This window comes from Hyperoodon ampullatus (assembly GCF_949752795.1).
Source record: "Hyperoodon ampullatus genome assembly, chromosome: 17".
NCBI classification, from domain to species: domain Eukaryota; kingdom Metazoa; phylum Chordata; class Mammalia; order Artiodactyla; family Ziphiidae; genus Hyperoodon; species Hyperoodon ampullatus.
Window position 1 is genome coordinate 31,190,166 of NC_136930.1, and position 24,140 is coordinate 31,214,305.

The window sequence follows — 24,140 nt, forward strand, 5'->3', positions numbered from 1 at the left end:
TAGTCTAAGCACTACAGTTGTGCTTGTTAATAATAATAAATGCAATTCCAAGCATATAACTTACTCAACTTTCTGTCATAACTTTGAAGTGTTGGTCTATCTGTTGGCCAGCGTTGCAGGTAAATGAGACGAGGCATGGGCTGAGGCATTGCTACCAGTGAGTGGTGTGTTCCCAGAACTAGACCAGCCGTGTGAAATGGGTAGTGGTTCTACTTGGAGACGGGGCAGACTGGAAAATGACAGCCTGAGAAGGAGGTGTGGTGTCCATAGCTTTGGTGTCAGAGGTGCTGCCTGCTGAAGCACCGATGACACCTGAAGCCGTAAATGGGGGGCTTGGGGAAAAGAGGGGCAGAATGGAAAATGAAAGCCTAGGAAGGCTTTTTGTTTGTTTGTTTGTTTTTCAGCTCAAATGCAATGTCTACTCAAAACTTCCCTAGACTTTGTCATTTGCACTCAGATAATCCCACATCTCCTCATTAAGACTTGGGAGGAATCTTTGGTAACCAGCACTTAGTTCTCTTCAACCCTGCATTTGCCCCCAAGTCCATACCCCCCGCCTCCCTGGGCTCAGATTGAAGAATCCAGTAGTCCAGGAAGTGTGCATGCAGAACAAAAAGAAGTACACTCACGTAGTTTAAAAACACCCAAGATTTATTTTTTCCCTGAATTTTAAGCAGCCCGTGTGACCTGGTCCATTCTGGTTTCAAGTTCAAAGGCATCAGGCCGGTCCTGTGGGTTAGCAGCTAACATATCTTTCAAGAGCTGCTTGATCCCCTCAGACATGGAAGTCCTGCGTTTCTGGGGGATGTGCAACTCCATCTTTGGGTTTTGTAGCAGCGCCTGACCAACAGGGACGATCTCAGTCCCCTGTTTGATATAGGTCCCCAGGAGCTCCTTCTTGGTCTCAGGGTCAATGAAAGTGATTCTTTCTATCATTGCCCAGATGATAATGCCCAGGGCAAAGATGTCAGCCTTGGCTGTGTAGTGTCCCTCCCAGACTTCAGGGGCCATGTAGAAGTCTGAGCCGCAGGCTGAGGACAGCCAGTATTTATTCACATTCACATTTTTGTTGTCTTGATTGCCCTCTTTACCTCGGGGAGCCAGCCCAGCACAGACCTTGCTTAGTCCAAAGTCTGCCACCTTGAGGATGGGGGTGCCAGACCGCTCTGTGATGAGGATGTTTTCTGGCTTTAGGTCCCTGTGCACGATGTGGTTTTTGTGCAGGAAGGCAATGGCGCTCGTGAGCTGTAGCATGAAGCTCTTGTTGGTGGCTGGGTCCGGCCTCCGGGACAGGACATACTGATTCAGGTCTCCACCTTCACAGAACTCCATGACAAACCAGAGATAGCAGGGCTCCTCAGCATAACGCAGGATCCTTTCTCCTTTGAGCGAGGTTTCCACCAGGCGCAGGTAAAGCTGTGAGCTCTTGTTGCCGTGGCTCATGCGCTGGGCTAGCCCGTTGCGCTGCAGGACGCACTCCTCAAACTGCACGACGTTTTGGTGGCCCCGCTTGAGGCTGGTCAGGGCCCAGAATTCGGCCAGCGCCAGCTCCACGTTCTCGGGGGCGTCGCAACGGATCTTCTTAACCGCCACCCGGGCCCCGGTGCTCCCGGCCACTGCCTCGTACACCACGCCGTAGTTGCCGTGCCCGATCTCCGCCAAAAGGCTGTAGCGCGGCCGCGCCGACCCGCCGCCGCCCTCCGGCCGCCGCCGCGCCAGGTAGACCTCTCGCCCGGGGCCTCGGCCGCCACCGGTTCCATGGCCTGGGCCACCAACGCCGGCCTCAGTTTCGCGCTGAGCGCCCGCGGCACTGGGCTTCGTCTTTTTGGCTCGGGGCTTTGTGAACTCTGCGGGCGCCGTCCTCTTCCCCCGTGTCCGTGGCTGCGGGCGGCGCGGGGAGCAGCAACGGCGCTGCCCGGGACCCCCCTGCCTCATCCCTCCGTCCGGCCCCGGGACGCGGAGGAAGGGGACCCTGGATTGTGACCTGGCCTGCGCCCTTCCACTTCCGGGCCTCGCGTTTCCCCCCTAAGGCCCCCAGCTGGGGATGGTCCGCTCCGGGCTAGGGCTGCTTCGGGTACCTAGCCGCGCGAGACACCGTGGCCCGGCTCGGGCGTGCGATGGAGCCTGCTACTGCACGGGTGACGGCAGCGGTGCTCTCGTGGGACAACTGGGCGTCAGTGCTCCCGCGGCTCTCCACGTGTTCGTGCCAGCGGAGCCCTTTAGGTAACCTTTTTCTATAAGCCGACGTCCCGCCCGCACTCGGGCCAGCGGGGGCCCCTATCCCCCTGGAGGCCAGCCGAGTACGGCGCCGCCGGGGTCCTGCCAAGGTCGGCCGACCAGCAACAGCCGGGTTCACCCACGCGGGGCCGGGGCCCAATCACAGGCCAGAAAACCCAACCAACAAAAAACAGGCACCAAATTCCCGCGATCTGGCTGAGGCCTGAGGTCTCTGCAGCCGCCTGCGCACCGCAACCTCCTCTCTTCCTCGCCTGTGCTGCCTGCCTGATCTGAGAAAAGAGAGTGAAAGTGGGAGAGCTTCTCCCTACCTTCTACCACTGCTCGAGGTCTAGCACGCACTGGACACTGGACGGCTCAACCTGGGTCTTGACATTCCATTGTACGTGTCACAGAGAAAGGGCGGGCGGGTCAGGGGGTGGGCTGGGGGCCCCACGCAAGCCCAGCCCCTGGAGATGCCCAGCCCCTGGAGATACCCGGCCCAAGGGCAAAGAGCCTGACCCCTTCTGGACTTTATAGCGGCTGGGACTTCTCGCTGTGGGTGGCAGGTGTTTGGCACCGGATGGGCCACCATGCGGAGACTGTTGGGGACTGTGGAAGCCTTCTCCTCCAGAGCTCACCCTGCCTGGGCACCGGCTCTGCAGGCTCCTCAGCGCTGCGTATGTATCGGCCAGCCCTTCCCCACCACTGGGCCCATAGGCCAGAGCCTGCTCAGAGCTGAGGGCAGGAGGCACCCAGAGCTTGCCAGGGTGTGGGCCACGTCCTCCGGGGACCTCCCCAGCTTCTCTGCGAGGCCTGGAGACAGGATCGCCTTCTCCAGGGCTGCTCAGCTGCCAGCATCACCATGAGCTAGGTGGCGAAGGTTTGTGAGCAGGAGATGCAGAGCCCTGATCCGACTGGATGCTGCACCCCACAATGTCCCTTCCTGGCAGGTAGGTTCTTTCTTCACTTCTTTTTTCAAATTTGCTAAAACAATATATAAACTTTGGACTGTTCTCCAGGGTATGCAGATGGTAGTGGCTTAGCCGGGATTCGAAGCAAACCTGTGTGATTCCAGAGCTCGTGCTCTGGACTGTGGTGCCTCCTTATCATATATACTTCATGTGTTACTTGTTTTTCTTTTTTTCTTGTAGTCCTTATGGTACTTAGCCCTAAGTGCCATAGCTGTAACAAACAGCTGCACTGCCCTGTAGGAGGTCTTCTTTTGTTCAACGCATGAATTGGTCATCCACCACACTGTGTTCTAATCTCAGAAGATACAGGTCAGGGACCATCAGTTATCAGCATAGCACCATTCCACATTTCTAATTGAGGCATGAAGCCCGGATTTTCCCTTTGTCTAGTTTGAAGGATCCAGATATGTAAAGATTATATTCTAGATAAATCATGGGCTATCCTGAAAGAAATTCACCAGTGAATTGTTCCATATGGATTAGAAGCCAGTTTCTCTGGCCTTCCTGGAGTATATCCAGCAAGGTATCTCATTCATGTCTAGAAAGCAAATATATCATTTATTGCAACTTCAGTGTGGAGCGATGTATTGGTTTAAAGTACGATCAACACAATTTGGTCATTGTGTTGTATGCCAGCTGGGTCCACTCTTTAGTTCACATATGTAACTCTAGAGATTCTTATGCCTACGAGAGGAGACATACTCTTGGGTGTCTAGGACAAGGGAAACATGTGTTGTTATTCAGGAGCTGGAAGCTTCAGCATGACAGGAAAGAGTTGAACAATCCTGGCCTACACATCACTTGACCTTGTTTAAAACTTGTTTCTTTGGCTTGCTTCATTGGAGTGTTTTCTCTCTCCTGGGGCTGACATTGTGTGTTATGTATCACACATGTGACATGTAGAAGTTTCAGAACCCAGAATCATATAGATCAGTAAGAATGTATTTCTATATTTTTGTTGAAAATCTATTGAAAATAACACTGGGCATAATTCATATATTCCAAAATTAGTTGGACCCTCTGCTCATGAGATTCTTTTTATGGTATGTCACAGCAAATTTGGACTGCCATCCCCAATAAACTTTGGGGTTGGAGGACACAAAAGCTTTTGCTCAGACCTAAATTGTCTGAAAAAAAAGGGTAAATATTATCAGCCCTTTCTAACCTCTCCAAGAGCAGAAATGATTTACAGCTGTGGCATTGAAGCATAATTCCTCGATCTCATTTGAGAAGGGTTCAGTAAGAAACAATGTCTTGATTTTTGTTTGTTTTGTTTCTTCCCTGTTTTCTTGTCTTGCTTACCAACAATCCATTGTAATTCATGAGTGAGTATGGCAGCAGGCTGAGTGTTCCCTGGAGCTCATTAAATGACCTTTTTTTCCTAAAATGACTTTTGTCTCCTTGTTTTCAGCCCCTCTTCTTTCCTCTGCCCTTTACTATAACCAGAGCTCAGCAAAAGCTGACTGGCTTTGTGCAGACCTTACTTAGGGTTAGTCTTTTCTTCATTATTTTATTCATGGCTCCTCCATTTCATTGTTTGCCTTCTCGAAACGTGTTGAAATCTTTCTGTGGTTGATGGCTTCCAAAATGTCTTGGCCTTTATTGGTTGATTAATTTTGGTATTTCTACAGTTTTATTTAAATATGGTTTCAGGAGGAACAGAAAGTAAATATGTTTCCTAGTGTGCCGTCTTGAGCTGAAAATCCCTGTTGATTTTAGCATCCAATGTTCCCATGGGAAAAAAACCAACCTTGGCATTAATAGATGTAAAACTCAAGATTTCAGCTTTTCTTGAGCAATCACTGAGGATTTAATATGTGGTCATTTCTAATGGGAAAATAATAACTGTCTCATGGAGTTGATTTGAGGATTAAATTAGAGAATGAACATGAAAATGCTTATTAAGGCTTAAAAATCTATAAATATGTTTTTGTTATTATTTGATTTGTTGCTATTTCAACTTTACTTGACAGTTGTTTATGACCTTGCTTATGTGAGAAAATGCCCTCTGTTTTATTGTTTTGAAAGTCATAATATATTTTTCAATACCTCAGTGGAAATGGCATCATTTGTGAAGGTTAAGGGTGAAGGGATAAATGTTTCTTGACACCTATTACTTTACAGTGTTTTCAGGAACTAACTTCCAAATTTTGTTGAGCACCTCCTACCAGCCACCTGCTTTACATCAGGTGTTGGAAAGCGTTTTCTGGATTTTAAATATCTTAGGCTCTGTGGGCCATATACAGCTTCTGTAGCTTCTCCTCCTCTTTCTTCTTCAACAACCTTTCTAAACGTGAGAACCATTATTAGCTCACAGTCCCAGAGATCCAGGCTGAGAGCCTGATTTGATTTGTGACCATTATTTGCCGGTTCCTGCTCTGTGTCCTCACTGAGGAGGGGGACCATGTTTGAGTAATCACTTCTTTGAATCAACTATTGGTCTTCTGGGGCTTGTCCTTACTCTCCTCCACTCTCTAATCAACATGGCATCCAGAGAGATCCTGTTAAAACATAAGTCAGATCATGTCACTCAAATCTCTTCAATGGCTTCTTCACAGGAAAAGCAAAGTCCTCAAAGTGCCTCCACAGCCCTAGAGATGTGGGCCTCTGTTTCGTGTCTGACTGTTTCCTTCTCCTCTGCACTTTGCTCGCTCGGTTTCCCACACACTGACATCCTTTCTGCTCCTTGGATACTCCAAGCCCACTCTTGCCTCATTGGCTTTCCATGTGACTGTTCCCTCTACTTGTACTCTTCACTTCCCAGATATGCTCCTTGCTCCCTCTTAAATTTTATCTTCCCCAGAAAGCCCTCAGTGATCACTTAGTTTCAGATCGCAGCCTCCTCCTAGCAGCTAACAATCTCCATCTCCCTTCCCTGCTTGCTGGTTTTCTCCAGCACTTCCCTGATATACTAGTTATTCTATCCATGTATTTCATTTCTATTTACATATTTATACTTATGATTTTATATTTGCTTCTTTACTTTTGCCTCCCCCCTCATCTCGAGAGAGGGTATATTCATCTGTGTTCATCACTGCTGTGTTTCCTGAACATGCCTATGAAGCATACTGAAGAATGGTGCCTGAAAATTGGTAAAGGATCAATCAATTTTCTTGGCTGAAGGAAGAAATATGTTCATAAATTAATGAACAAATCTCCGTGGTTTCTGAATTGAGGACTAATGGGAAGAGGAAGGCAAAGGCTTGGGACAGGGTACTGCAAGAAGTAATATTTGGAGTACTCTGATAGCTATCCTAATAGATACGATTTTGTTCATTTAAGTAGGTTTTTTTTTTTTTTTTTTTTGCAGTACGCGGGCCTCTCACTGCTGTGGCCTCTCCAGTTGCGGAGCACAGGCCCCAGACGCGCAGGATAAGCGGCCATGGCTCACGGGCCCAGCCGCTCCGCGGCATTTGGGATCTTCCTGGACCGGGGCACGAACCTGTGTCCCCTGCCTCGGCAGGTGGACTCCCAACCACTACGCCACGAGGGAAGGACCATTTAAGTAGTTTCAATGAGAGAGCTGGGAACAGGGACACACAGCATGAAGAGTTTTATAATGCATTCTGTAGAGTTCTTTTCAAGTGTGTACAAATATCATTGAGAATATATGCACGCATATACACCTCTGTTACTTTATTTAGTGCTTTAGAAGAGCCCCTCAAGGAAGGGGTAGTAGCAACTATCAGTATCCTTCCTTTATGATGAGCTTAATTTATTCAAAGTTACATCATAATTTATTTGTAACTGTGAAACTAGACTTAGTTATTGAGTAGACCCTCCCTAGAAACCTATGACATTAATAAAACCAACAAAAATTTGTTCACTTTCCAATGATACACACACTACAGACTGAATTATGGGCCGTCCATTTTAATGAAGGGAAGAAGTGATGTAACAAATACAGAGCAAACGGAATATGAAGTTTTGTCCTCCATTAATATTAGTAACGGATAAAGTGGGCTCCAACGCCTTCAAGGTAGCTGGAGGCCATCATCTGTGTGTCACGGGCAGGGGGATGTTCAGCCAGGATATCTTTCTCTGTCACTGAGAAAAATTTCCATAATATATAATGATACTTACTGACACAGATATGGAGCATTTGGGTAATTAGGAATCCATTAGCATATTTTTCCCGAAGCCTTGACTACAAAATGAAGACAGTGGATTTGGACACTTTCAGCTATGAAGAAGTTGTTTGTATATTCATGTTTATGCTGAATGAAATATGTTTATTTCATCTCTGCAGCTTCCCGTATACCATTTTGCAACCTCTGTTTTGTGTTTGGAAAGACTTTTAGGACTTAAAAATCAAGTTAAAAAGTAAGTGACAACTTAAATGATACATGGACTATTTTGCTGAATTAAATATGACCCAGTTGAAATGTTAATTTTATTTTAATGTGTATATTGGGGTGGAGTCTTCAAGCTGCCAGAAAACAAGAATTCACCCATCCTGTTTGGAACTGCAGTCCACACACACCTTCAGTTACCAGTTCTGTTCATGCCACAGAATCATCTTCAGAAAACATGCTGTTTTCTGTGTACCTGGTGTATATCTCAATTAGTTTGAAGAATTTCCCAGTTACCTCTTAATGTGTAGTGCTCCAATTCCAATCTTGCCATGTCCTGTACCAGTGGCATAGCACAGAGGAGTTTTATTTCTCTTTATTTCTCTGGGTTGTTCAGAACCCAATGAAAGAACAATGGAATGGGATCAAAGAGATCAGGGTTCTTGTCCCAGATTTACCATAAAATAATTGTGTCCTCTTGGGAAAATTATAGTTATTCTAGGCCCCTTTCCTTTCCTTTCCTTTGACAAAGCTGCACTAGATGACCCCAAATAACATTGCACTCTTTCAGTAGTAGCTTAGATGTTATTGGTACTCTGAAACAAATGAAGACAATGACACATGAAACTGTGCAACATCTCTGTAACTGTTTTCTTAGAGTTGCCTCCATTTTATAGATGATAAGATGACTGAGCACAGAAGTAGATGTTTGGAACCAGAGGTTGCAAAGAAAATGGAGCTAAACCACAAGTTTCCTTCTTTCCTGAAGCTCACTTAGCCAAAACCTAGGCTGCTGGCTATTAAGCTGTAAAGCATATTATCATTCCACTTTAAAAGAAGCTATTCTTCTAGGATTTCCAATTAATAGCAAGAGGTTTTGAAATTCTTGAAAAGTCATCTAATTTTGTGAGATTTACAGCTCTATTTTTCTGTCAAGCAAGTTGTATTAGTGCCAGATAATTATGTAAGCTTCTGGATGCTTCTCTGAACCTCTTGAATTTTTCTTCCTGCTATCTGAAATTCATGCCAGATAAGCCTTTTTCTAGAGTGTGTGTACAGACTTGTGTATTTTTATATGGGAAAGCGCTGCAGTGAGTCAGGTCGGGGGTTAAGCCCTCATTCTCAGAGTGGTATCGAGCTCCTGGTGAAATATAATCATCATTTCCTCGGAATTGAAAAGCAGTTATGTCTAGTTTTTAATCCCATTAACTATTTATACATTTACGTATGATACACGTGTTTATCGTACCTACTAGGTGTGTTCTCTTTGGGAAGTGCAAAGCTCTTTGAGACATAGGTGGTTCATTTTTTTGTTTTCCCACAAATACTGTGACCTTTTGAGCAGGAAGGTCTATATTTTACTAACATCTAGAACCAGCAGTTAACACGGTGTCTAAGATGTAGTCAATAAATATGAAATAGATAAATGAACCCAGTTTTAAGGAAGGACCAGGACTTGAACAAATAGAAAATTTTCATTTTCAAAGCAACCACAGACATAAAAATGATACAGACAACAAGTGCTACGGTCATTCAAAGAAGGCATAGAATAGATACAACAAGGATCTCCTCTACGGCATATGGAACGCTACTCAATATTTTGTAATAACTTATAAGGGAAAAGAATGTGAAAAAGGAATCACTGTTCTGTACACCTGAAAGTAACACAACATTGTAAATCAACTATACTTCCATTAAAAAAAAAACAGACAACAACAACAACAAAAAAAAAACAAAGATGTCATAGAAGTTCTTATGAGATTCCATAAGAGAAGCCAAATGAGGACAGAAGAGACAGCTTTTGAATCAATTCAGAGGAGAAGTCACAGAGAAACTTGTCTTTGACCTGAACTTGAGTTTCCATTAAGATTGCAACGCAGGGATATTACAGATGAAGGTAATCACATAAACTTACTATACTGAAACTTGCAGAGGTTATGAGTGTTGCTCAAGATGCCAAAGCAAGTGCATTGTGGAATCAGAATTTTAAGTGAGGCCTAATGAACTAAAAACAAAGAAACAAAAAAACAAGCCCTTTCTGTGATACCATGTTGCCTTTGCAGTCATTTTTTTGGTGGGTTGGTAGAAAGTGGTTCCAGTGTTTCTGTCAGGAATGACTAGTTCTGTCCCCCCGCGGTCCCCCACCCCCGAGTTGATCCTCAAAGTTTCCTTTAGAATGGACTTGCTAAAATGCAGACACGCAAGTATTCATGATGCCTGTGTCCAGTCATTTCCCCTGCCATTGCCTACTTCACTTCTGGATTATAGGAAAAACTCACTGTCTTCATTTATGCTTTTCCCTCCTCCAAGAATTCCTTTCTCCCTATGGGGCACCTGGGAAACCCACTTCATTTTTCAAACCTCAGTTTACATATTATTGTCCTTTGTGCAGTCTTCTTTTTAGTGTTGTGATCACACGCTCCTTTTTGCTACCCTTGCACTTCTGCATGCCTGATTGCTGCACTCGCTACCCTGTATTGTAATTGTATTTTTTCCATATCTCTGTCTTCTCCTGGGCAACATTCCTTGGGGCCAGGGACTACCTTTTTTCATCTATCGATGTTGCCTTAGCATGTTACTTGTTGTGAAGTAGTTAGTTATAAAAATGAGATTTGAGTAAATGGAAAATTGTTATGTACATATTAGTTATTATCATTTACAGATATAACAGGAAAAAATATTAATGTTGGTGCTGAAAGTTCACTTCTAGTAAATGGTGGTGGTACTTGACTTGACTTATATTATTTTCCCCACTATTTTATATCTTTCTACCTATCTCTTTATTTCCATCTATGTTTCTTTATTACTACACCAAGAAAAACAGGGATGAGGGTAGGGCTAGGCCATACTTGCTTGGAATAGTAAAGAAGTTGTGTGGGGTTTTGGTGAGAAAATCCTGAAGCACACAGGTCTGCATTTTCCCTTTGAGGCATGTGAAGGGTTCTGCTTCTAAAGAGTTTTATTAGCAACTAATCAAGATGCTTTTTTTTCTTTTTTTTTTTTTTTTTTTTGGCGGTACGCAGGCCTCTCACTGTTGTGGCCTCTCCCGTTGCGGAGCACAGGCTCCGGACGCGCAGGCTCAGCGGCCATGGCTCACGGGCCTAGCCGCTCCGCGGCATGTGGGATCTTCCCGGACCGGGGCACGAACCCGTGTCCCCTGCATTGGCAGGCGGACTCTCAACCACTGCGCCACCAGGGAAGCCCAGTCAAGATGTTTTTGCACAAGGCTCCTGATTAGCTGTAGGTATACTAAGAGTAAATCACAGTTAGGGTAGTTTCTGATTTCTTTTACATTGTCAATGTGGATGATCATTTTTTACTGCTGGGGGTGGTGGTGGTGGGGTGTGTGGGAATGTTCCTTTCCTGCTCCTGATGTTTCAGTCCTGTCAAGAGAACTCTTAGGGTCATTTCAGTGCTGCTTCTTTACTGACTCTGCCCCAGGGTGATCAAGTGACTTATATAGAAAGCTTGAAAAGAATTAAGTGAGCATGCTTGCCTTGACTAATTCTGTTCTCTCCCTTGAGAGTGTAAGTGAGTGTCTTCTGTTTGTCTCATTCTGTGTATTACTAGTTAGTAAATCTGCCCAATTCTGGGGTTCAGTTATGTGATCATTTCATTCAAACTGGATTATGAAGCCAGGGTTATCAACAGTAACAGGAATATTGGGCCCTGCATCTTTTCTCTTAGTTCCTAATTTATGCCAAACCAAATGGAATTAAGGCATTGTACTTGCTGTAAGGTAATTAAAAGGCCCTAACATTTAGTGCATTACCTGGGAACACTGAGAAATAAAAAGAAAGGAGCAGACACTTGAGGAAAATGTCCATGTGGAAAATATTTTGGTACTGCCAAGGAAGGTAGTCCAGTGCCTTGGTCTTTAATGTATGGTGGAATGTTGGGGGACCTTTGACTGTTTGAAAATATTTAAGTTTGTGCAGTAAACTGCTGAAGCGTAGCAAAGGTTTAAGACATGCTATATTATTCTCCCGTGCTTGTTGTAACAGACTACCACAAACTTGGAGGCTTAACATAATAGAAATTTACAATTTCACAGTTGTAGAGGCCAGAAGTCTGATATCAAGGTGTCAGCAAGGCTGCCCTTCCTACAGATGCTTTAGGGGAGATTCTATCCCTTGCCTTTTTCAGCTTCTGGTGGTTGCCAGTTTCCTTGGCTTGAGGCCACATCACTCAGTTTTTGTCTCTGTCTTCACATCACCCCCTTTCTGTGTCTGTATCTTCTCTTTTGTCTGTCTCAAATGTCCCTCTGCCGTTCTTGTATAATAAGGGCAATTGTCATTGTATTTAGGACCCATCCAGATAATATAGGATGGAAATCCCATGTCAAGATCCTTAATGACATTAGCAAAAACATTTTTTTCAAATGAGGTAACCGTCAAGGAGGAGGACATGGATATATCCTTTTGGGGGCCACCATCCAACCCACTATACCAGCCGTAAGATACTTTGATTTTGACTGATGGCTGCAGCTTCTGGTGCGGGAAAGTGGCTGTTTCTTTAGAGCCACTTAAGTAAAGGTCTGACATAAAGAAGAGGGGCATTAGGGAGTTGCAGGTGACTGAGCAATACCTGGAGCGGAATGAATAAGGCACCTGGAGGGTCTTTAGTATACAGAGACCTTTACCTGGCACTTGACTTGAGAGTGTGCAGGAGTTTACAGGGCAGAAAAGTCTCAGGCAGCTGTCCACCTTGCCTTACCCTTCAGATACAGTTTTTCCCAAGCAGGCTTGACTGAGACAAAGACTCAATTGTAAGGACTTGTCTTGTTTTGTACAACTTGTCGGCATTGACACATATGGTCTACCGTAGGCTCAAGTGACTCCCTTTACATGTGGACCCAAGCTGACGCTGGATTTGTCAATTGTGTTGGAGAAAGAACTGTTCTCTTAAAGGTAGCTGCCTTTGGTCTATGCAGTTCCATAGCAGGAGGCAGTGAAAATGGCCATGGCCGCATAGGACTGTCAAATCTATGCATCAGAACTGGAGGTGTAATGTCACTAGACAGAACCCATAATCAGTTCAGTACTGCAGTGTGAAGCACAGAGTCATCAAAGAGGAAGGATAACTCAAGAGTCCATGTGTGATAGATGCTCAGGGCTGTGCACTGCACATGGCAAATTCATAGTGGCAAATCAACGTCAGGGACAGAACCCATAATCAGTTCAGTACTGCAGTGTGAAGCACAGGGTCGTCAAAGAGGAAGGATAACTCAAGAGTCCACGTGTGATAGATGCTCAGGGCTGTGCACTGCACATGGCAAATTCATAGTGGCAAATCAACGTCAGGCTAAAAGATTCCTCCTGGTTCGAAGTTCGCAGGTCAGAAATTTCACATAAATAGCATAGACTAATGGACATCCTAGTGAAGCTAAAACCAAAGAGACTTTCTCTTTCTCTCAAATGCCATTGAGTTTCTGCTATGTTCTTTGGTCAAATTCTGTACTGGATTCTGGGCACAAAAATGTGCCTAGTTTCACTCTTCTAGGAGTGGGGGATTGGCTTGCTTTTGAGATTGTTTTTAAATTTTGGGGATAGTGCTGTCAAATCAAATTGTATCGTAGTAACTCTTCAGACTCTTTAAAAGCATTGTTCATGAGAGGCTTGATAAACTGATAAAACAGCCAAGGCCCCGAGAGACCCAAACCCGTATCAGTCTGTTCTCTATGTCTGTGAGTCTGTTTTTGTTTCGTAGACAAGTTCATTTGTGTCATATTTTAGACTTCAGATAGACGTGAGATCATATATTTGTCTTTCTCTTCTGACTTGCTTCACTTCGTATTATAATCTCTAGGTCCATCCACGACGTTGCTGCAAATAGCATTATTTCATTCTTTTTATGGCTGAATAATATTCCATTGTATATATGTACCACATCTTCTTTATCCATTCATTCATCAGTGGACATTTAGGTATCTTCCACGTCTTGGCTGTTTTAAATAGTGCTGCAATGAACATTGGGGTGCATACATCTTTTTTCTTTCTTTCTTTCTTTCTTTTTCTTTCTTTCTTTCTCTCTTTCTTTCTTTTTTTTTTTTTTTTTTTTTTGTCACACGGCATGTGGGATCTTAGTTCCCTGGCCAGAGATGGAGCCCATGCTCCCTGCACTGGAAGCACGGAGTCTTAACCACTGGACCACCAGGGAAATCCCAGGGGTGTATGTATATTTTTGAATTAGAGTTTTCTCCAGATCTATGCCCAGGAGTGGAATTGCGGGACACTATGGCAGCTGTATCTGTTCTCTGCACGTGTCATATCAACCACCTGCACTCCAATCCTTGCTCTCAACGTCATCTTCGGGGAACCCAACCTGCGACAGGGACCTTGAGAAGAAGAAATGGCTTAGGGAAAAGCTACCTGCACAGGGAGGAGATAGAGGCCATCGACCCTGGGGTGTGACGGGGAGAGTGGGCACGGAGATTTGTCATTTCACCCCCCGATACTCAGGCCTCCTGGCTGCCCCACTCTAGGTCACCTTGTGATACAGAGGTGACCCGGTTAGAGTCCCTGCCTGTGCAGGAATCTAGGGGCACCAGCGGGTCTGAATAATATTAGTGCAGGGTCTCCCCCACGGCACTGGGGTTATTTGAGGTGGGTCATCCTCTGCTGGGGGCCCCTCCTGGACACTGTGTGTGGTTCAGCAGCATCCCTGGCCCCACCCATTTGATTCCAGGGGCCCCTCCCCCACAGTTGTGACAACCACAGATTTTCCCCAGACATCACCGAAGAACTGGGTGAGGCGGGGGCAGGATGGCCCTGGGTGAGGACAGCTGTGTTGAAGCAACCAGCCTGGCCCAGGGCAAGGTCTGCCCCAGTCCCGTCGGAGCCTGCATTTAGAACTGCCCCTTCCCTCTCCCAGCTCCCCTGCCCTGCAGTGGTCTGCGAGACTTCATCCCCACGTAATAAATCACACCTTCTCAGTCTACTGTCCCCAGCACCTAGAAGAGTGTCTGATGTGTAGTAGATGCTTCGTAAATACTTGCTGAATAAAGGAGTTGAATAAAGGGATGAGTGGGTGAATGAATGAAGGTTACAGTGGGAGGAGGGGGGAGATTCCCTTTCTGGCTCTCGGGGGTTGGGAGATCAAGTGAAAGATCCGTCCTCAATAGGCTGACCAGCCTTCTGGGCTTCCCCGGGAATGAGGGTTTCCCCACAGTTCCAGCGCTCAAACCTGAGCGGTCCTGGGCAAACTGGGGGCGGGTGGTGGTCACCCTATGTAAACACAGTAACAATTCCAACTGCAATAGCAATGGCCAAGGACCTCTACGGTCTTATTGACCAGGCACAGTTCTTTACCTGGCGGGGAAGGGTGGGCCGGGATTGGAATTCCGGAGATCCAGGGCAGGTGAGGGCTCACCCCGGGCTTGTGTAGGGGAGTCCAGGAAGGTTCTGGAGGAAGTGACCGTGACATAGGAGGGAGGGAGGAGTCTAAGGAAGAACATACCACACGACAACGTGTGCCAATGGCCCCGGGCCCAAGGTCACACCTGACCAGGGCTTGATTTTTTCTTTTCTAATTTACTTTTTCCCACATGGATATGCAATTGTTCTAATGCCATTTATTGAAAACTTCTTAATTTTCCCACTTTCTCTCATATCAAGTTCTCATATATCTGTTCTGGACCTTATTCTATACCATAGAGCTATACGTCCCATCCTTGTACCACTAGGGCTGTTTCATCACTAAACTTTATTTTTTTTTCATTTATTTTTTTGGCCATGCCCTGTGGCATGTGGGATCTTATTTCCCTGACCAGGGATCGAACCCGCGCCCCCTGCAGTGGAAGCTCGGAATGTTAATCGCTGGACCTCCAGGGAAGTCCCCAGGGCTTGCTTTGACATCCATCGAATGGTGGCGGGTGGGCACGGGGAGCAGCTGTCTGTGAGCCATCCTGTGTAGAAATGCAGGGTGGAGGGCAGGACAGCTGGAGCGGGAGGGGAAGTGGCGGAGGAGGGAGGGAGGGAGGGCGAGAGACAGACACAGTTTCCGGAGGCAGTAGCTTTGGCCATGTCCTAGGGCATGAAAGCTGAAAATAGCTCCTAGTGCCCGGAGCCTTGGAGCCGGAGCCTCGGAGCCAGGGTGACTGGCTCTCCTTCCTGGTGTGTGTGAGTGTTTGGCGGGGGGGGGATGGCTCTGGGCTTCTGAGGCTGGGAATGGGGTGCACGGAGCAGGGACAGAGCAGGGACCCTTCTCTCTGGGACCTCGCGGGCCATCCTTAACTCAGAAAGCTGAGCCACTCCTGGCCCTACGAGTGGGGGGGCTTATCCTCCCTGTCCCCTGGATCACACCCCCTCACACACAACTTCCCCGTGTGTGCTCCCAGCAACCAAGAGAATCTATTTTTAAAAGATTTGGTGGGGTGGGGTAAACCTACAAACAAGAGCAGAATGGATACATTTTCAGAATGGGAATGGCTCTGTGTAACCCCACCCCCAGGGTAACCACAGTCCTGACCTCTAACACCGTTGACGAGTCAGCCTTGGTCTGGGCTTGTGGACCCACGGAAGCGTCCTCATCCCCTCCTTCAGACCCCGTCTCTCCCTCGGTGTCTTTATGAGAAGCACCCGGGGAAGTGGGACCTCTAGGCTGTACTGCTGCTAGAACTCCACCTGGGCTCCACCAGGCTCCAGCCCCCCGCCCTGTGAACCTCTCTGACCCTGAGGCACCTCAACTGGTAGGAGCGGCATCACCTTCCCTCCCGGGACTTGTGACACTTAAGGGAGACACCGAAAGGACAAGCGTTTGGCTCCCTGGCTGGCAAAGAGCAGGTGCTCAATTGTCATGTGTCCGTATCAGTGAGGGTCCTCCAGACAAACCGAATCCATAGGGGATGTGTGTATATACACACACACACACGTACATAAGTACACACATACAAAAATATACAGCCGTGTATATATGCAGTATGCATATAGACAAATACACATATAGTACAGACAATACACACATACATATAAAATGCATAGTTTGTATATATGCAGTATGTATACCCACGTATACACATATACAAATACACGCATACATATACACTATACATACACACATATAAAATGCATAGTTTGTATATATACAGTATGTACACATGTATAACATATGCCATAGACACACCTAGGTACATACACATATACACACAAAGATATTTAGGTGTGTATATATACATACACATAATATATGCAATACATACACGTACATACATATAGACACACATATACACCTACATATAAAAGCATGTAGCATAAAAATATATATGTACTGCATATATAAATTCATCGTATATATACATACATATATATGATATATACACATACATATATACAATGTATACATACACACCTATATGTAAACATGCACATGTACATACACATATAAATACATATGCAAGTGTGTATATATATAGTATATACATATATACATATAATACTTATACAACATATACACATACAGGTATACAACATATATACACACCTATATATAAATATACACTGCATACATACAGTGTACATATACTGTATATATACACACCCATATAGCAATATATGGGTATACAGCATGTTCTCATATGTATACTATATATATACTCATATATACATGTATACAATATATACCCACAAATATATAGGCTTGTATGTTTATATAGTACTTACACATATACTACAAACGCACGCACATATAAACATGCGTATACATGTATATAATATGTATACACACATATACAAATTAATAGGCTTGTATGTATTCAGTATTTTTACATATATAGTTTTGTTTTAAGGAGTTGACTCGTGAGCGTGAGGCAGGCAAGTCAGGGCAGGACTCTGGGCTGGAGACACGGGGAAGAGCTGATGTCCCAAGGCCATTAGAGGAACAGTTCCCTCTTTCCAGGGAACCTCATTTTTGTCTCCAGGCCTTCACCTGATGGACGAGGCCCACCCACGCCGAGGCATTGACAATCTCCTTTACGCAAAGTGGACCAATTTCAGTGTTAATCTCTTGTGAAAAATACCTTCCTGGCCACATCTGGAATAATGTTTGTGGTTGCCGGGTCCCCACGCAGTGCGCACGAGATTAACCATCCCCGTGGCAATGATGACACTTTATTTTCTCCCTTGACCATTGTCACTACTATTCCAATTAAAATGGCAGTGCCATGAGGGCAGGGCATTTCCTTTTTTGCCAGTACTGAGCGTCCGCGGTCTGGTGCCTAGCATAGGCTAAATACACGGCATTTTTGTGAACAGAAGCCGGGATTCCGGCTGTCATATTTAATGAGGAATTATAGTCTTATTATTGGGGGGAGGGGGGGGTGTGTGTCACGGTACGTCAAGGGCGGGAGTCGAACCCGCCACCCCAGGCCCCGAGGGGTCACCCCGGGTCCCCACTAAGGGCCGGTGTGGGTGGCCGGGGGCAGCCGAAGACGTGCGTGCGTGCGTGCGTGCGTGAGAGCCGGCGAATCCACGGGACGTGCCGCGCGTGCCACGAGTGGTTCAGGCTGGTCCCAGGCTGATTGTGCTCGCCTCCTGCCGGCCCTAGTTCGCAGCAGCGCTGGAGGCCCCGGGCCTGTGATCACAAAGACGGAGCCGGGGGCCGGAAGGGAGCGCGGCGGCGGCGGCTGAGGCCCAGGCCAGGCGCCCTCCCCTCAGCCGCCCGCCCGTCCGTCTGCCCCGCCCCCGCCGGCGGCACCGCGCCCCTCCCCCAACCGCCAGACTAGCACGGTGCGGGGGCCGCGCGCGAAGACATGGGGGAGAAGCTGGAGCTGAGGCCGGAGTCGCTCGTGGGGCCGAGCCCGCCGTCTACCCGTGACCGCTGCCGGTCTAGGTAAGTGCCGCCCGTCCCCTACTCCCGGACCCCCGCCCCTTTTCCCAGACGGCGCGCGCTGAGCCCACCGAGAAACGGAGCGACTCGAGTCGCCAGACCCTCTTTGCAGCTCCCCTTCCTGCCCCGCCATGGTTCTCCGCGGCCATTTCCAGCCCCCGCGCGCAGGGTGGGCAGAGCGGAGCCGGCGCCGGCCGGGGGCGCAGACTCGGCCGCGGGGACCCCGCGCTTCCGAGGGGCGCCCGAGCCGGTCTGCGGTTGGCTCTACAGGGCTGGGGACACCCGTCCCCCCGGGCCTGCACTTCCGGCGGGCTTGCCCTTCTGTACTTTAGGATCTGACATGTAGGGTTTCTTTTTCCTGGTAGTTTATTCTTAGCGCTCTCAACGTGCTTAGTTTTTTTTTTTTTTTGAGGGCACCCTTTCCTCCCTCTCTCCAGTTTTTTGTGTTTCTGTTTTGTTTTGTTTTAGTTAGGCATTTTGTCCCTCTGATCTTGAGTGGGTGGGCTGGCAGGACAGTTGGAGAGGAGGCGTTCTATCCCCTGATCTTGAGTGGCCTTTGGAAAATGACACGCCAAACGGAAATTTACACAGGCGTCTGGTGATTCCAGAAATGCAGGGTGTCCGGCCAGGTGGGCGCCTGGCCTCTCGTCCCCCGTGGCGGCGTGGTGCGCGTGTTCCTTGTCTCAGGGTTTACACTTGAGCCCCGCAGCCCATCTTCCGGAGGGAAAGCACAGCGGGCGCTTTGGGCCGGCGCCTTTGGGGCGCCCTTTCGTGCGCTCGGCTTGCGGGGAACCGGCCTCCAGGTGACCCGGAGGGGAAGCCCGCGCGACCCGCCCCTCGCGCGGGCTCCGTGTGTGTCAACTTGTGGAAACTGTGTCGTGGCCGGGGTCGGGGTCGGGGTCGGGGTCGCGACGCTGGGACCGCCTGGGAGCGGATGTTGACTCCGAGCCCCGGTTCTCCGCAGTTATCTGAGGTCCGAGGGTTTCCAGCCCGCCACTGTGCACTGGCGCTTTCTAATTTTGCCCTTCCTGTGCCCGGAGGCGCGGCTGAGCCTGGGCTCTGGCTTTTCCAGTCGGGTAACTCCGCGTGGCCCGGGTGGGCGGCCTGAGCAGTGGGCAGGGCGGGGAGACATCCCAGGGGAGGGAAACTGAAAGTGGGGAGAACCTTCAGAACTCCAGCTGATCCACTTGCCTCGCCTCCTCGCCCCTCTTACTGCACTTGTCATGCACGGGTTGGCTGGCCAGCGCATTTTTCAAAATGTAATAATTTGTGTATCCTTAGTAGCCGTGAAGCATAGTTCACTTGTAGTGCACAGTTGTAGGAGTTTTGACAGATGATCGCCAGCAGGCGGCAGAGCGATCCTGTCATCCCATTTGCTGCCCTTGGGCGCCAGCGCGCCTCTAGCCTCTTGGCCACTAATCTCCTCTCTGTCCCTAAGGTTTTGGCTTTTCCAGAAAGTCAGATAAACGGAACAACAGCATGTAGCTTTTTGATTCTGGCTGCTTTGGCTCAGCAAAACCTATGCGAGATTCCTCCCGGGTTTGTTTTTTGTTGTTGTTGTTTTAAATATTTATTTAGTTAGTTATTTACTTGGCTGTGCCGGGTCTTAGTTGCGGCACATGGGATCTTCATTGCCGCGTGTAGTATGTTTTAGTTGCGGTGTGCGGGATCTAGTTCCCTGAGCAGGGATGGACCCCGGGCCCCCTGCATTGGGAGCGCGGAGTCTTAGCCACTGGGCCACCAGGGAAGTCCGTCATCTCTGTTGCTGCGGGTATGAGAAGCCACTCCTTTTTCTGGCTGTGTTGTATTCCATTTTCCTTTTGTCCATTCGCCTGCGTGTGGCAGGACTTGTGGGATGTTTCCAGTTTTGAGGGGATCGGGAATAAAGCTGCTGTAAACATCCCAGGGCAGGTTTTCATGTGAACGTGGGTTTTTACCTCACTTGAGAAGATACTCAGGAGTGGGACTGGGGTCTGTGCTAAGTGTATGTTTAACAACCCTTCTGCATGTTAGAAATTGGTATTTTTGAGTATTGGAAGAGTTTAGAAATCCACTGTGACCCGGCACCCAGGCACTTGAAATGAAGTTGAAAGTTCATCTGGAGATGGTCACGTTGTCCCTGTCACTGTCTTTTATTCGAGGCAGAGCAAGGCCACAGATTTGTAACCCTTGTAAGGAAGGCCTCGTGTGTCCAGGCCCTGGCAGGACCTGGCTTTCTAGTGGTGGGCGGTTCTGAAGTGGAGAGCATCTTTCCCTTGCTGGCCGGACCTCGCTTTTCAGGGTGCGGGGTGTGCTGTCTGCCTGGCCTGGCGCTCTTTCTGCCGGTCAGCAGCAGTTCCTGGTGTGTCTGTCCTACTACCAGGCAGGCGGTCAGGGGCCCTAGTGAAGTGCTCAGCGAGCCGCAGCCTTCCTAAAGCTTTGCGGGTAATGTCTGCTACCCTCCCATTTCCCTGCTGAGGAAGTTTGCTTTCTCATGGGAAGTGAGGGGGCAGTACTTTATAAGAGTTCATATTTTGTGATGACTCGAGGCTGAATACATTAAGAAAATGGGCTCCTTCCAGAAGCTTAACTTCTTAGAAGGTCAGCTTACGCATGTGACCTCACGTTTGAAATGAGTGAGCTTGTTTGTTCATTGATTCATTCATTCTGCAGGCACCTCCTGGATATTTACAGTGAGTGTTCCAGGGGGCGCGGAGGACAGTAGACAGTATTCCTTTTTTTTCTGATTTTTGAATTTTTATTTATTTTTATATACAGCACGTTCTTATTAGTCATCAGTTTTATACATATCAGTGTAGACATGTCAATCTGACTCGCCCAGTTCAGCACACCACCATCTCCACCCCACCGCAGCTTTCCTCCCTTGGTGTCCATACGTTTGTTCTCTACATCTGTGTCTCAACTTGTGCCCTGCAAACCGGTTCATCTGTACCATTTTTGTAAGTTCCACATACATGCGTTAATATACGATATTTGTTTTTCTCTTTCTGACTTCTCTCTGTATGACAGTCTCTAGATCCATCCATGTCTCAACAAATGACTCAATTTCGTTCCTTTTTATGGCTGAGTAATATTCCATTGTGTATATGTACCACAGCTTCTTTATCTATTCGTCTGTCGATGGGCATTTAGGTTGCTTCCATGACCTGGCTATTGTAAATAGTGCTGCAGTGAACATTGGGGTGCGTGTGTCTTTTTGAATTATGGTTTTCTCTGGTTATATGCCCAGTAGTGGGATTGCTGGATCATATGGTAATTCTATTTTTAGTTTTTAAGGAACCTCCATACTGTTCTCCATAGTGGCTGTATCAATTTACATTCCCACCAACAGTGCAAGAGGGTTCCCTTTTCTCCACACCCTCTTCAGCATTTGTTGTTTGTAGATTTTCTGATGATGCCCATTCTAAGTGGTGTGAGGTGATGCCTCATTGTAGTTTTGATTTGCATTTCTCTAATAACTAGTGATGTTGAGCAGCTTTTCACGTGCTTGTTGGTCATCTGTATGTCTTCTTTGGAGAAGTGTCTATGTAGGTCTTCTGTCCATTTTTGGATTGGGTTGTTTGTTTCTTTAATATTGAGCTGCATGAGCTGTTTATATATTTTGGAGATCAATCCTTTGTCCGTTGATTCGTTTGCAAATGTTTTCTCCCATTCTGCGGGTGACAGTATTATTCTCAAAACTTATGAACTAAGGACGGTAGGTGATCTGTAAACACAGAAGTTCAGCTGAGGTGTAGTGCCCCGAATATGGGATCAGCTGAGGTCCCAGAGGGTGGGGCTGCCAGATTCGCCCTGGGGGAGGTGTGGGTGGCTTGTCTGAGGAGGGGGCACCCGCAGGAGCAAGTGCAAACAGCCACAACCACCTGTACGCGGAAATGTCCAGCCTCGAAGATGGGCTTTTGCGCAAGTGACAAATAGGAGGGCAGGGTGCAGGGCGAGTTTTGTTCCTTCTGTGACTGAGAGTTCCCAGATATCCACTTATAGCTCACGGTGGCATTTCTAAAGCAGGATGGCCCTTCTTTTGGTGGGAAAACCGGGTCTCAGCTCAGGAGGAAGCAGGTGGTATCTTCGGCTGCCTGAAGGCAGGGCAGGAGCCAGGAGGGCGTGCGGGCAGTGGTCCTTCCCCTCCATGACTCACTGAGGCTGTGGGCGTGGAGCGGCCCCAGCGTGACTGCCCCCGCCTGCTTGTGGGTTCCTCCCGAGAGCCTCCGAGTCTCTGATGAAGGCCCGCTGAGCAGTCACACCCTTCACTGCACAGTGAGTAGTAGCTGAAGTGGGCGGCCCAGTGAGCCATCCCTCCCCATGACTCAAAATATTTTTTGATCTGACCTCTGCTGGTGTGAGTGCTGCCTAATCTGAGCTCAGGTGGAAGGCAGGTTAACCCTTTGACGACTTTCCGTGGGTGAAGTAGCCTCTTTAAAGAGGAAGGGATCACCGGGAAAAGCCTGGTGTTCCGTAAGTACGTGGCTGTTAGCTTTCGTACTTTGGTCCCTAACATCCACATGCCGCCTGTATACTCTGTTCCTCAGCGCCCCTGTGTCTGACCGGACCCTCTTCCTGTCCAGGGCGCCTGGCAGGGCTGCCGAGTCACAGGTTCCCGTGAGCTGCAGTTGGGAGGTCAGAGGCTGTGTGCTTCACTGAATATTGACCTTGGATGACGATGCCTCCTCATCTCTGAGGGGCTTCCGTTTGAATCCCCTCAGTTAGTCATGGGGTGCGCGGCCAATATCCGGAAAGCGCGTCAGACTCACCCCAGGTGCCCGGGCAGCCGGTGTGTGAGAGAGGTTACCTCTGAGAACGCTGGTCCTTTAAAAACCTGACGCGTCTTTTCCCGGGTGGGGAAGAGGTTTTTGCAGGCTGTGTGCTGGGGGGTGGGGGCCGCCATGGGGTGGTGCCCCCGGGGACGGTGGGAGTCGTGGGGCTCGGGGCAGGGAGCTCTCAGGAAGCATTTGCACGTCGCATGGTGGTGGTGGCGGCTCACGTTTCCCCTGGTGTGAAGGTGGCTCCCTGGTGTCTGCTCTGTGCTCACCCTGCAGGCTGAGTGAGGCTCCCAACGGGGAGCAGGTGCTGGGGCCGCAGGACTCGCTGGGCCCACACCTGGTCTGTGACAGACACCAGGTGAAGGGGCGGGACAAGGGGAGGAAGAGCCGCACTGGGTCTTGTGGGTTTTGTCTCTCTTTAAATAACAGCTTTGTCGAGATAGCATTCACACACCACAGAACTCACCCATATGAAGTGTACAATTTAATGGCTTTTACTATATTCACAGAGCTGTGCAGCCATCACCTCTTCTAATTCCAGAACATTCCATCAGCGCTAAGGGCCTGCAGTCCCCTACCCCAGCCCCTGACACTAGGAACCCACTCTCTGTGTCTGTGGATCTGCCTGTTCAGGACGCTTCCCATCAATGGAATCACACACTGTGTGTCCTTCTGTGTCTGGCTTCTCTCACTGAGCATCGTGTTCTCAGGGTCCGTCCACGTTGCTGTGAGTGTCAGGGCTTCACCCCTTTGCGTGGCTGACTGATGCTCCCGTGTGCGTGGCCCAGGTCATGGGGTCTCGAGGCCCCTGCAGAGGCGTTCGTTTGGCTTGGTCCTGGGGTGGGGTGATGCCAGTTGTACTGATACGGTGCTAACAGGACCCCTTGCTGGAGTGGGAGACAGTTGGAAGGCTGGGGGCGCGGCTCGCCTTGGCCTTTGAGACCGCTGGGTGGAGGCCGTGCAGCCGCTTGTCGCGGGGAGCTCAGGCGAGTCCTCCTCCAGCTGTGCCCCCTCGGAAGGGCTTCCTCTATCCCTGGGCTTTCCCTCCCTTCCCGTCACGGCCTCGGCCTCAGGCC

General features: G+C 48.2%; 1 protein-coding gene and 1 pseudogene across 7 annotated transcripts in view; one reads left to right on the forward strand and one right to left on the reverse strand.

Annotated features, from left to right (window-relative positions):
- Nucleotides 1–669: 669 nt before the first annotated feature.
- Nucleotides 670–16,278, reverse strand: LOC307065327 (serine/threonine-protein kinase 35-like; annotated as a pseudogene). The gene is made up of 6 exons: nucleotides 16,223–16,278; nucleotides 14,791–14,922; nucleotides 14,614–14,706; nucleotides 11,930–12,067; nucleotides 2,712–2,952; nucleotides 670–2,277 (listed from the first exon to the last, which is right to left on the reverse strand). The product of its transcript is annotated as a serine/threonine-protein kinase 35-like (transcript).
- The window catches only part of LOC307065456 (centrosomal protein of 78 kDa-like), a 51,414-nt gene continuing 36,529 nt past the window's right edge, over nucleotides 9,256–24,140 (forward strand). For 5 of the 6 annotated variants that reach the window (XR_013811335.1, XR_013811336.1, XM_079722282.1 and 2 more), the window contains exon 1: nucleotides 18,239–18,307. The gene's annotated coding sequence lies outside the window, so the exon portion shown is untranslated. Of the gene's footprint in view, nucleotides 9,378–18,238; nucleotides 18,308–24,140 lie in introns of those variants that run through there. The other variant, XM_079722281.1, reaches the window with a different exon arrangement.